General features: G+C 49.1%; 1 protein-coding gene and 1 long non-coding RNA gene across 6 annotated transcripts in view; one reads left to right on the top strand and one right to left on the bottom strand.

Annotated features, from left to right (window-relative positions):
- Positions 1 to 3,267: 3,267 nt before the first annotated feature.
- LOC140688408 (uncharacterized) lies at positions 3,268 to 8,700 on the bottom strand. Its single transcript, XR_012063070.1, has 3 exons — positions 8,633 to 8,700; positions 3,477 to 3,591; positions 3,268 to 3,387 (listed from the first exon to the last, which is right to left on the bottom strand). It is a non-coding gene; the product is annotated as an uncharacterized lncRNA (long non-coding RNA).
- Positions 8,204 to 9,601, top strand: part of SFXN1 (sideroflexin 1) — a 33,199-nt gene continuing 31,801 nt past the window's right edge. For 2 of the 5 annotated variants that reach the window (XM_072947212.1, XM_072947208.1), the window contains exon 1: positions 8,204 to 8,331. The gene's annotated coding sequence lies outside the window, so the exon portion shown is untranslated. The remainder of the gene's footprint in view (positions 8,332 to 9,601) is intronic. The other 3 variants (XM_072947211.1, XM_072947209.1, XM_072947210.1) reach the window with 2 other exon arrangements.

Raw genomic sequence — 9,601 nt, 5'->3', positions numbered from 1 at the left:
TCTGTCTGTTCCCTGGTGTTCGCTCCATCCCTTTATTGTCGTGGCCTCCATCCCTGGCTGTACATGGTAGCTTTAGAAATCCAGATTCCAGATTCTGCTTTTAAGATTCTGAGGTAATTGTTCCGGGCTGTGGCCTGGGAAATTGGGTAAAATTGCGAGAGTTTTAAAGCTCTCCAAGTGATTCCAAATTTCAGCCAAGTTTGAGTCACTATTTTCAAAGGTGCCTGGTAGAACTTAGGCAAACAGCCTGAAATCCCAATGCGGCCTGCGCTCCGCTTCCAGAAACGCCCTAGGCTGCCCCTTGGTCCTCTCTGCTCTGCTGGCCCCTTGATTTTCACCTCCTGCGTCCTGGCCCTGGCCCTACCTCTTCCTAAGCTCTCCAGTGGAGGAACCCGCGAGGATGCTCCTTCCAGCTTTGACCTCACCCCCTCCCAGGGAGAATGCCCTCTAGCCGTATGCAGCCCCCTCTTGTCCGGGTGCCAGAGGGCTACACCTGCCCCCTCTCCACCTATCCCCATCCCTTGAGATCTGCAGCCAAGCCCACCCCATACCCATCATTCCACACGTGGGCCCCAGCTCCCTGCTCCAGCCTGACTGGTTGGGCCTCGATGTTGCAGAACGTGCTGTTGCCCCTGCGAAGAGTGTCCTTTTCCGCCTCTTTATTTCACTTTCTCCTACTTGCCCCTTAAGCCCTGGCTGATCTATTACCTCTGCCAGGAGCCCTGCCCTGACACGGACTCAGGGCAGGTCAGCTGGTCCTTCCTCCAGGCCCCATGTCTGCCGCTCAGACCGCCTGCCCCTGCCTGTGCCCGGACCAGAGTGTCTTCTTTGGGGGAGAAAGGGTTTCAGATCATGTTCCCTGATTCTCATCCCAACTCCACCTTCCTGGAGAGAGGAGAAGTTTTTGTCCTTATTTCATCTGGACCGGAAGTGTCATGGTGTCGGTGCATGATGGGTACTTCTAATCTGCAAGGCTAATTTTATTGAAATGAGGGCATAATGAGCAAAGGTTACATTCAGACACTGGAGATTCCTGCCTTTTCCCATCTTTCTTTGTCGGCCTCCAGGCCGCTTGTTACCCCGAAATGTGTGACCCCTTTTTCACCCAGAGGTTCCTGCTTTTCTCTGTCTGCCCAGGAACCCCTGTTGTTTACATAATGTATGATTTCCTGTGTTTGGCCCACGCCCCTTCCTTTTTGCTCAATTCCTGCCTTTTGGCCTGTGTCCCCTTTTCTCTGCTCATGTCTAGCTATCTGCCGGCTCTAACAGCCACAGTACCCTCATGGGGCTTAACCCAAGAGACATCAGAGAACGTAATGAGTAAACCAGCAAACAAATGGCACATCAGAGACGACCAGGAGATTTGCGTTGGTTTTCAGGTGCATCTCGGTCTGGACTACAAGTAGTCATCGATCATTCTTAACTTCAACGTGTTCCCTTCCCATCATCAGAATGCAGATTCTGCCTGACAAAGCTTGGGGCACCAAGAGCGGATCAGTGAACAATGGCCTGAATCCAGCCCATGGATGTTTTTTGATTGTCTTACCTTGTATTTAATATACTAACTTACCAACATTCAAAAACTAGGAAAATCTACATAGTCTGTGGATTTCTGGTTTCTCTTGAAAGAAGTCACAAGATGTGGCCCCTCGGAACTCATATTTCCATGGCAACAATTTGGCGGGGTGGGTGTGCCCTGCGCCCTCTGGTGGGTGTGGCCTGCGCCCTCTGGTGGGTGTGGCCTGCGCCCTCTGTGGGTGTGCCCTACGCCCTCTGGTGGGTGTGCCCTGACCACTTGGCCCCAGATCCACACTCTGCTGGTGCCATCACCAAGACCTACTGACCCTCAGGGCCTTAGAGCTCCAGCCCCTGGGCTCCATTAACCTTGTGCATGGCAATTAGCATGCAATCCACCATGTGCTATAGTGTTAAGAGTATTTAACCTGGAATCAGGCAGACCAGGAGTCGCAGAAGCTGTGTGGCATTAAGCACGTCACTTCACAGCTCTGAGCCTTCTCTTCTGCTTATAGAGGTCCCAGACAAGAAAAGGAGACAGCCCATGATCACAGCAATTTATGTGATGAAATAAGTGCTCTAACAACATGAATACCAAATGTTACTGTACCCAATGAAGGGTACAATAAAGTGCCTGGCAAATTGAAGGACAACTTTCTGGAGGAGGTGTCTTCCAACTAGGTTTTGAGGGATGTGTATCAGTTCGTCCAGGAATCAAGACTCTCTGGGGAAAGATACTCCAGACAAAATTTGTTCAAAGGCAAAGAGGAATAAAGCAAACTGGTGTGTCCTGGAAACAGTGAGCTGGTCAATGTGCCTGCATCAGGGTGCAAGGAAGGACCTGAAGCTGCTTGGGGGGTAAATCAGTATCAGAAAGCCTTGAATGCCGTACCACAGAGGTTGGACTTTATCTGGTGGCAAAAACCAGCTTTCATGTGGGGACTGACATAAAACATCAGATCTTGGGAAGATCACTCTGGAGGCAAAAATTAGGTCAAAGCACATGCCCCAAACATTGCAAACTAAATGTAAAAAAAAAACAAAACAAAACAAACAAAACTCCTCTTACATTCATAAAAAGTTTGAATGTCCACATCACAGCCACTTTATTCATAATAACCCTAAATGGGAAACATCGTAAAGGGTCATCAATTCAGAAATGGATACAAAAAGTGTGGTATTTTCATATAAACCAGAATTCTACATGATGCGAAAAAACAAACTACAACTACATCCAACAACATGGATAAATCTCAAAAACATGCTGAATGAAGGAAGCCAGACACACATTCAAAGATGCACACTCTGTAACTGAATCACCATGCTGTACACCAGAAACTAACACAGCACCGTAAATCAGTACTATACTTCAACCAAGAAAAAGCATATACTGTATGATTCCATTTAGAGAAACTTCCAGAAGAGATAAAGCTAATTAGAAGTTAGTGTTAGATCACAGAAAGCAGGTGATAGAAATCAGGACAGTGTTACCCCTGGAGGAATCAAGGAATCAAGGCATGTACTGACTGAGGAACAGCGTGAGGGAACTTCCTGGGTTGATTCAATTCTCCATCCTATGTGAGTGGGGAACAGATCATCAGCCTCTACAGAAAAGACTTGGTGTGGCCCTGGCACGTGACCTCAGCTCAGCCGGTCGGATGCACGTGCCCAGACAGTGGAGCATCCATTCCAGCGGTGGCTGCAGGAAGCAGCTCCGGGAGCAGCAGTGGCTCTTGTGCAAGTTGCAGAGTCTGACATTCGGGGGTGGAGGCCACAAGGTCCTCGCCCGCCTGAGTGACGCGTGTGCAAAGAGTCTCCCGGCTCAGCTGAGTGGAGGATGACACGGCTGCTCCTTGGACTGCTCCACAGCCGCTGAAATGAGAGAGGACACTTGCCCCAGAGCTCTGCCCTGACCAGCCTTCCTGCCACCCCTCCCTGCTCAAGCTGTCAATCGCACCTACCACCACTGTGTACTGTGCACATTCCGTGTTGACCGTCCATCTCTCCTTTCCAGAATGTCAGCTGCAGGAGGGCAGGGGGTTAAATCTGTCCCTTTGGATGTAGAATCCCCAGTGCCTGGAACAATTATTAATGGAGAATTGATGAGCAATAAGCATTTACTGAAAAAAAGCATGAATGAATGAATGAATGAATGAATGAATGATGAGGATTATAATGTCACCCGAGAGAATGTTTAGGAACCATACCGTTAAGTGAAGAAAGCAGATCATAAAATACGCGCATCACGGCTCTAACATATTTAGCAAACAAATACTGAATCCACCACCCGACCTGCACTGTATTGTGCTAGACACCAGGAAAATTGAATAAGATTTTCTTATTTTAAATCATTCACAGTCTAGAGAGAAGACAGGACTATAAAGCAATGGTTCAGTACCACGAGGTAAGTACCCACAGAGAGACTTTTGAAGTGCTGTAGGAGCCCTGAAGCTAGAACCCCAATAACAACAGCTCTCAATTATCCAGGCTCGCACGGGGCCAGGCGCTCAGCTAATCTCGCCACATCCGTCATTTCAGGTAGTTTCCGCAAAAGCCCCAGGAGGAAGGGTGTTGGCCTCATCCCTACTTTAGAGATAAAGAAGCGAAGGCACAAGAGAGGTTAAGGAACTCATCTGTCTAGGATCTCACAGGCGATCAGGGCAGAGATGGAATCAAAAGCCAGGCTGGTCTGCCTCCCAAGACCCGTGTTCTTAAGCCCGGGTCCACATGCTTATGTTCATACATAAGACGGTAGAAACTCAAGCACAGGAGAAACGGAAGTTTGACTGGGTCAGAAAAGAAAAGAACATCCTAGAAAGAAACATACTAAAAAATCTCTCAGGGAGAGTGCTGGCGAATAGCAAGGAGTGTGCCCGTGAACTTTTCCTTACATTTCAAATGCATCTGATTATGTATTTATTTTGTCGTCATATATAGCATTGCTAATAGAATCTAGAATTTAAGGCTTTGATTTCACTGTGTCGACTGAAATAAACACGCAGCCTAGAAGTTGACAGTTATGTTTTATTTGGCGGGAGGACTCGAGCAGGGATGACTGCCTCTCAGATCGCTCTGAGGGACTGCTCCAAAGAGGTAGGGGAGGAGCTAGGATATATAGGAGCTCTACATCAAAGACCAGGTAGTTGGAACAATAAAAGATTGCTTGTTATCTAAAGAAAACCAGGCATCTCAAGTTAAAGAATGTAGTGCTTTTCTATGTATGAGAGGAAGCAAACATTTGGGCTCATTGAATTCATTCCGTTGACAAGCACCTAGCTATCTAGGGCCAGCATCTTGTCCTTTCTTATTCTGAGTCCCCTCAGAGGGCACCATTGTGAGTGGCTGCAGAGGCTGGGCTGCAAGCTTGTCTTCACTAGGGGTTGGTGGCAGCTGCTAATGACCTGATGGCTTCAGCATTCTTTGTTGACTGATACGACTTGCAGTATTTTTCATCCACAAATGTTAACTTAAAAGAAAAATACTGTCTCACTGAATTTCCTGTTGGACCCTGAGGAAACCTGCACCTTGTGGTATATGGTCTGCAAGATCTTTGCTCAGACCGCTGAACTTTCACTATGCTCAGAAATGTGCCCCCATCTGTGCTGACTTAAGCGTTGTTTTGTTTTTTGCCATGCCCTGAACAGTTCAAAGTCCATATGAGAATGCCAGTGTTTTGCAACCTTTGTCCGCGCAAGCTTAGCAAGAATTCCCAGGCCTTTAGTTTCCTTATCAATGAAGCTGCAAAATGTTGTTTTAGCAACCCTGGAAGCTGTTTCTGAAAGATGTTTATTTGAGTACAATGGTGGGAACATGTGGACATTTGCTTTTTATTCTGAAAACCTTAGCTCATTTCTCTTCCTTCATCTGACTTCTTTTCCTGATTTGTCAAATTTGGTTTCGTGTAGTTCAGATGTCACCACTTCTGTGAACATCCCAGTCAGTCAGAGATAGAAATCCAACTCAAAAGAGCTTATGATTTTTTTAAAAAAAAAAGAAATGTGTGTGTGGTTGGATTTAGGGTTCCTATAACTGGAAGCCTGGGAGGTAGATCTAGCTTCAGGACTGGAGGAGCCAGGGGCCTGCAGTGACCTCATCAGAATTCTTCTCTCTCTCTTGCATTTTTCAGGTCAGTTTCAATTCCGCGGACAGGCAAAAAGAGTAGCCCTGGCAGCGCCTGATCCACATTCTCCCAGCTTAGCAGCCCCAGTAGGGGTGGAGGAAGGGCATGACTTCCTATTTTCTCAGTGTCTGAATATAAATTCAGGGCAGGATTCTGTTTGGCTCAGCTTGGGACACATACCCGTGACAGCGGCAGGCATGAGAGGATATAGTCCCATGATTGACAATCTGACCAGGGCGAAATGAGAGTGGGGAGCTCCCCAAAAGAAACTGGGATGCTAGGAAAGCAAAATACACACAAGAAGGAATTTGTGAAAAATCATGCTCCCAATTCCCCACCTGTCTGTATACCACATCTATTTATAATGTCACTTTGAAGCTCCTCCCATCAAGAGATAAAGAATCTAGGTCGGTCTTGTGACTTGGTTTGACCAATAGGATAAAGCAAAAGTGAGTAGTCTCTCTGTCTCTCTTTCTCATTCCCCTTCCCTCCCTCCCTCCGCCATTGCCATGTAAACAAGCCCAGGTTGGTTTGCCGGAGGAATGAGACTTGGAACAGAGCCAAGTCAGTCCACTCCTCCTAGCTATGGCTTCAAGCAGTGAGACAGCCTTGCCACGACCCACAAAGCCACCAACTGACACACACGTGAGTAAGCCTTGCAGAGCCCAGCTCAGATCCGCAGAACTGCTAGCCAGCGCGCGCGCACGCGCGCACGAATAAAAACCAATGTTTATATTTGTATCCTTTTGAGGCTTTGTGGTTCTGCTGCAGCATTACCATGGCAACAGATAACGGAGACACTGTGTATCAACTATACCTCTTTTGCATCTGCATGCTGCTAGTCAGTCTCTCCTCTGTGCTCTCATAGCACTTACTTACACAGTCCACATTATACTGTGGCAATTTTTATATTGAAATGTAATCATTTTTTAAAAAATTACTTGTTTTTATGTTTTTCTCCTTGCCACTAAGCTCTTTGAAAGAGGAATTTTTGTTTTTAAATCTTTTTGAGCCCAACACTTGGCACAGGGGTGGTAAAGAACAGAAACTGGTTAAACATTCATAGGAATTCCAAGGATAAGAAGTGTCACCAAAAAAACTATCTAGAAAAACTATGCAGGCAGAGTCCCCAATCTCCAGTCGATTCCAACATTTTTTTTATGTATCAGGGCCATATTTTTTTTCCTTCTCTGTGAATTGCATGTTTCCTGGGGTTGTTTTTGTTTTGTTCTGTATGTTTTTCTATTGGCTTGCCCCCTCTTTCTTCTCATTCATTTCTGAATGTTTTTTACATTTTTCTCCATATGTAGTCTTTGCCAGATCCATGAATTGAAAATATTTCCTGCCAATCTGAATGGAGAGACGCGAACTCTTTCACTTCTATTATGGTATCATTGGTGAGCATGGATTTTTTTTAGTTTTAATGAGATTTAACTTTTTAATCTTCCCTTTATATTCCATACACTTCGTGTTTATTTAAGAATGTCTCCATATCCCCAGGTCAGAAACATACCCTCCTGTATTGTCTCCTAAAATTGGGGGAATTTTGTTTTTTCATATTTGGGGCTTAAATCGGTCTGAGTTTTGAATATGGTAGAAAGCAGGGATTCAATTGCCCCAGTATCATTTAATAAATATCTAATCTCCCCCTTCACCTGGGATGCAGCATAACAGCAGGTTTCTCTGTGTACAGGGTCCATGTCTGATGCATCGATTTGGCTGCACTAAGCTAATTAATTGGTGATCCCTGCACAAACACAGCTCTCTGTGTTTGTAGGATGATTACTCCACCTCGCTCTTTTTCTTCAGAGTTGTTTTGGCTATTTCCGGCTCTTTATTTTTCCAAATGCATGTTAACAGTCTCCTTGTCAAGTTATGCACCCACTCTTATACCCACTAGAGTTGTCAGAATTTTATTTGGAGTTGAATTATGTTTTAAAGTTAATGTGGGAAGAATATACAGCTTTAGAAATAGAATCTTCCTATCCATGAACAGGATGTTATTTCACCATTTATTAGATTTCATCTGCCTCAAAAAGATACCCAGAATCCAATGATTCTCGTCATCTCCCCTGTTACCAACCTGGTCCAAGCCAGCATCATCTCTCCGCTGGTTAAGCACCATTGCCTCCCTACTGGCCTCTCTGCCTCCACGTCACCTCCTCAATAGCCTATTCACCCAGCAGCCAGGATGATTCCCATGGCCTTTGTACCACCGAAAATCGCCTTGTAGCCCCAGTGGTGGCAAATGCCACACTTTGGGAAACAATGGTTTAAATACGTGAGTGAGTGGATGCTGACTCTATGTATGACCCTGGGGATACAGAGAAATGAGCGAGTAAGGGGTCGTCCCTCTGGGAAACCAAAACGGAAAACGTGGCGCCAGCCCCACACCACGGTGAGGATGCGCTCGGGAGTTCACGATGGAGCCAGACGCAAAGGCGGCGCGCGCAGGCGATCGCGCCCGGACAGGCGGGTGGCGGGGCCCAGAGCGCAGCGACTGCGAGGCCGTGTCCCCGGGCCCGCGCGCGCCGCCGCCTGGCCCGGCCTCGCGGCTCCGCACGGGGGCGCGCTCCGGGCGGCTGCGGCGGCGGCGGCGCGCGGGGCAGCCGTGGTGGGACAAGCGCTTCCGGTGGCGGCGGAGGCGGCGCCGAGCGGGTCCTGAGAGCGGCGCGGGCGGCGGCCCAGGGGGAGCGGTGAGTGGCGGGCCGGGCGCGGGGGGCGGGAAGGACACTGGGGGCCCGGCGGAGGGGCGCGGGCTGGAGCGGGGGCGCGCGGCCGCCGGCAGGTTGCGAAGAGCCCCCCCGCTCCTCCCCCGGCTGGGAGGGCGGACGCCCCCTGGCCGTACCTGGGACTCCCAGGGCCAGGGGTGCCTGCACCTTGGGGACCCCGGGCATCCCGCTGCCTGAGCTCCCCACCTCCAGCAGCCTGACCGCCCCGGGGGTCCCCTTGAACCCCCGAGGTGAAGTGGGTCCCCCCGGATGGGAGGGGGCTCACCCATCCACGCCCGCACGCGCTCTGCCACGCTGTCCCCGCGGCCGCGTGACGAAACTCGCCGCGGGGAGGACACCCAAGATGGCTGCCGCGGGGACAGGCCACGGCGGGGACGCGCGCGAGCGACTGCTGGGTGGCGGGTGGCACCGACCCCCCCCCCGCCCCTCAAGCTCCTAGCTCCCGGCTTCTCCCCCTGGCGCAGAGCGGGGCTGCGGGGCCAGAGCAGACCACCTGTTCCCGGCCCTGCAGCTAACTCCCAGCCTGGTAGGGAAGACACAGGCAAGTGGTTGGCATAGCAGTGACCCGGCTCGGACCCTGCATTTCTGTGCTGCCTAACTTGTCACAGGCCTCCAGCCTCCTCAGAATGACAGTAGCCACGATGCCTACTAAGCGTGTGCAGGATATTCAGGTCCATTTACTTCCACATTCGTCCAGCCCCATGAGGTACTTGGCCTTGCCTTCCTAATCCAGATGGGAAAGCTAGGGCTCAGAGAGGTTGAGGAACCCGCCTAAGGTCACACAGTGGTCTGTAGCCTCAGCTTCAGTGTTGCTTCCTCAAAAATGTTCTCCCTTGGCCGAGTTGTCTGAAATTGCCCCCTCAAGCACACATCCTTTGTTAGATTACCCCAGTGTTTTTTCTTTAATAGCATTTGTTTACTTGCTCGTCTGATTCTCTGCTTGTGATCAGGGCTCATGTTTTGTGTTTGTCTTGCTCATCCATCTATCACCTGCACCAGGTAGACCCTCACTGAGTGTGTGTTGAGTGCCTGAGTGGAAGAGCTTAGCCGGATTGACTTCAGTGCTCGGACACTTAACCACTCCATGGGCAACTGCCTTCTGAACCCCCCCGACATTTTATTTGTACTTCTCTCAGAGTCGTAATCTCTCTTCTGTCTCCTCTTCTACATTTTTACTTGGGTGCCTCTAGATTTTTTCATCCTTTGCCCATCCCCAGTTTTCTGAACCCTTTCC

Source organism: Vicugna pacos, chromosome 22, assembly GCF_048564905.1.
Source record: "Vicugna pacos chromosome 22, VicPac4, whole genome shotgun sequence".
Lineage (NCBI taxonomy): Eukaryota > Metazoa > Chordata > Mammalia > Artiodactyla > Camelidae > Vicugna > Vicugna pacos.
The sequence above is the reverse complement of the archived record's forward strand: the minus strand, read 5'-3'. Positions and strand labels throughout refer to the sequence as shown.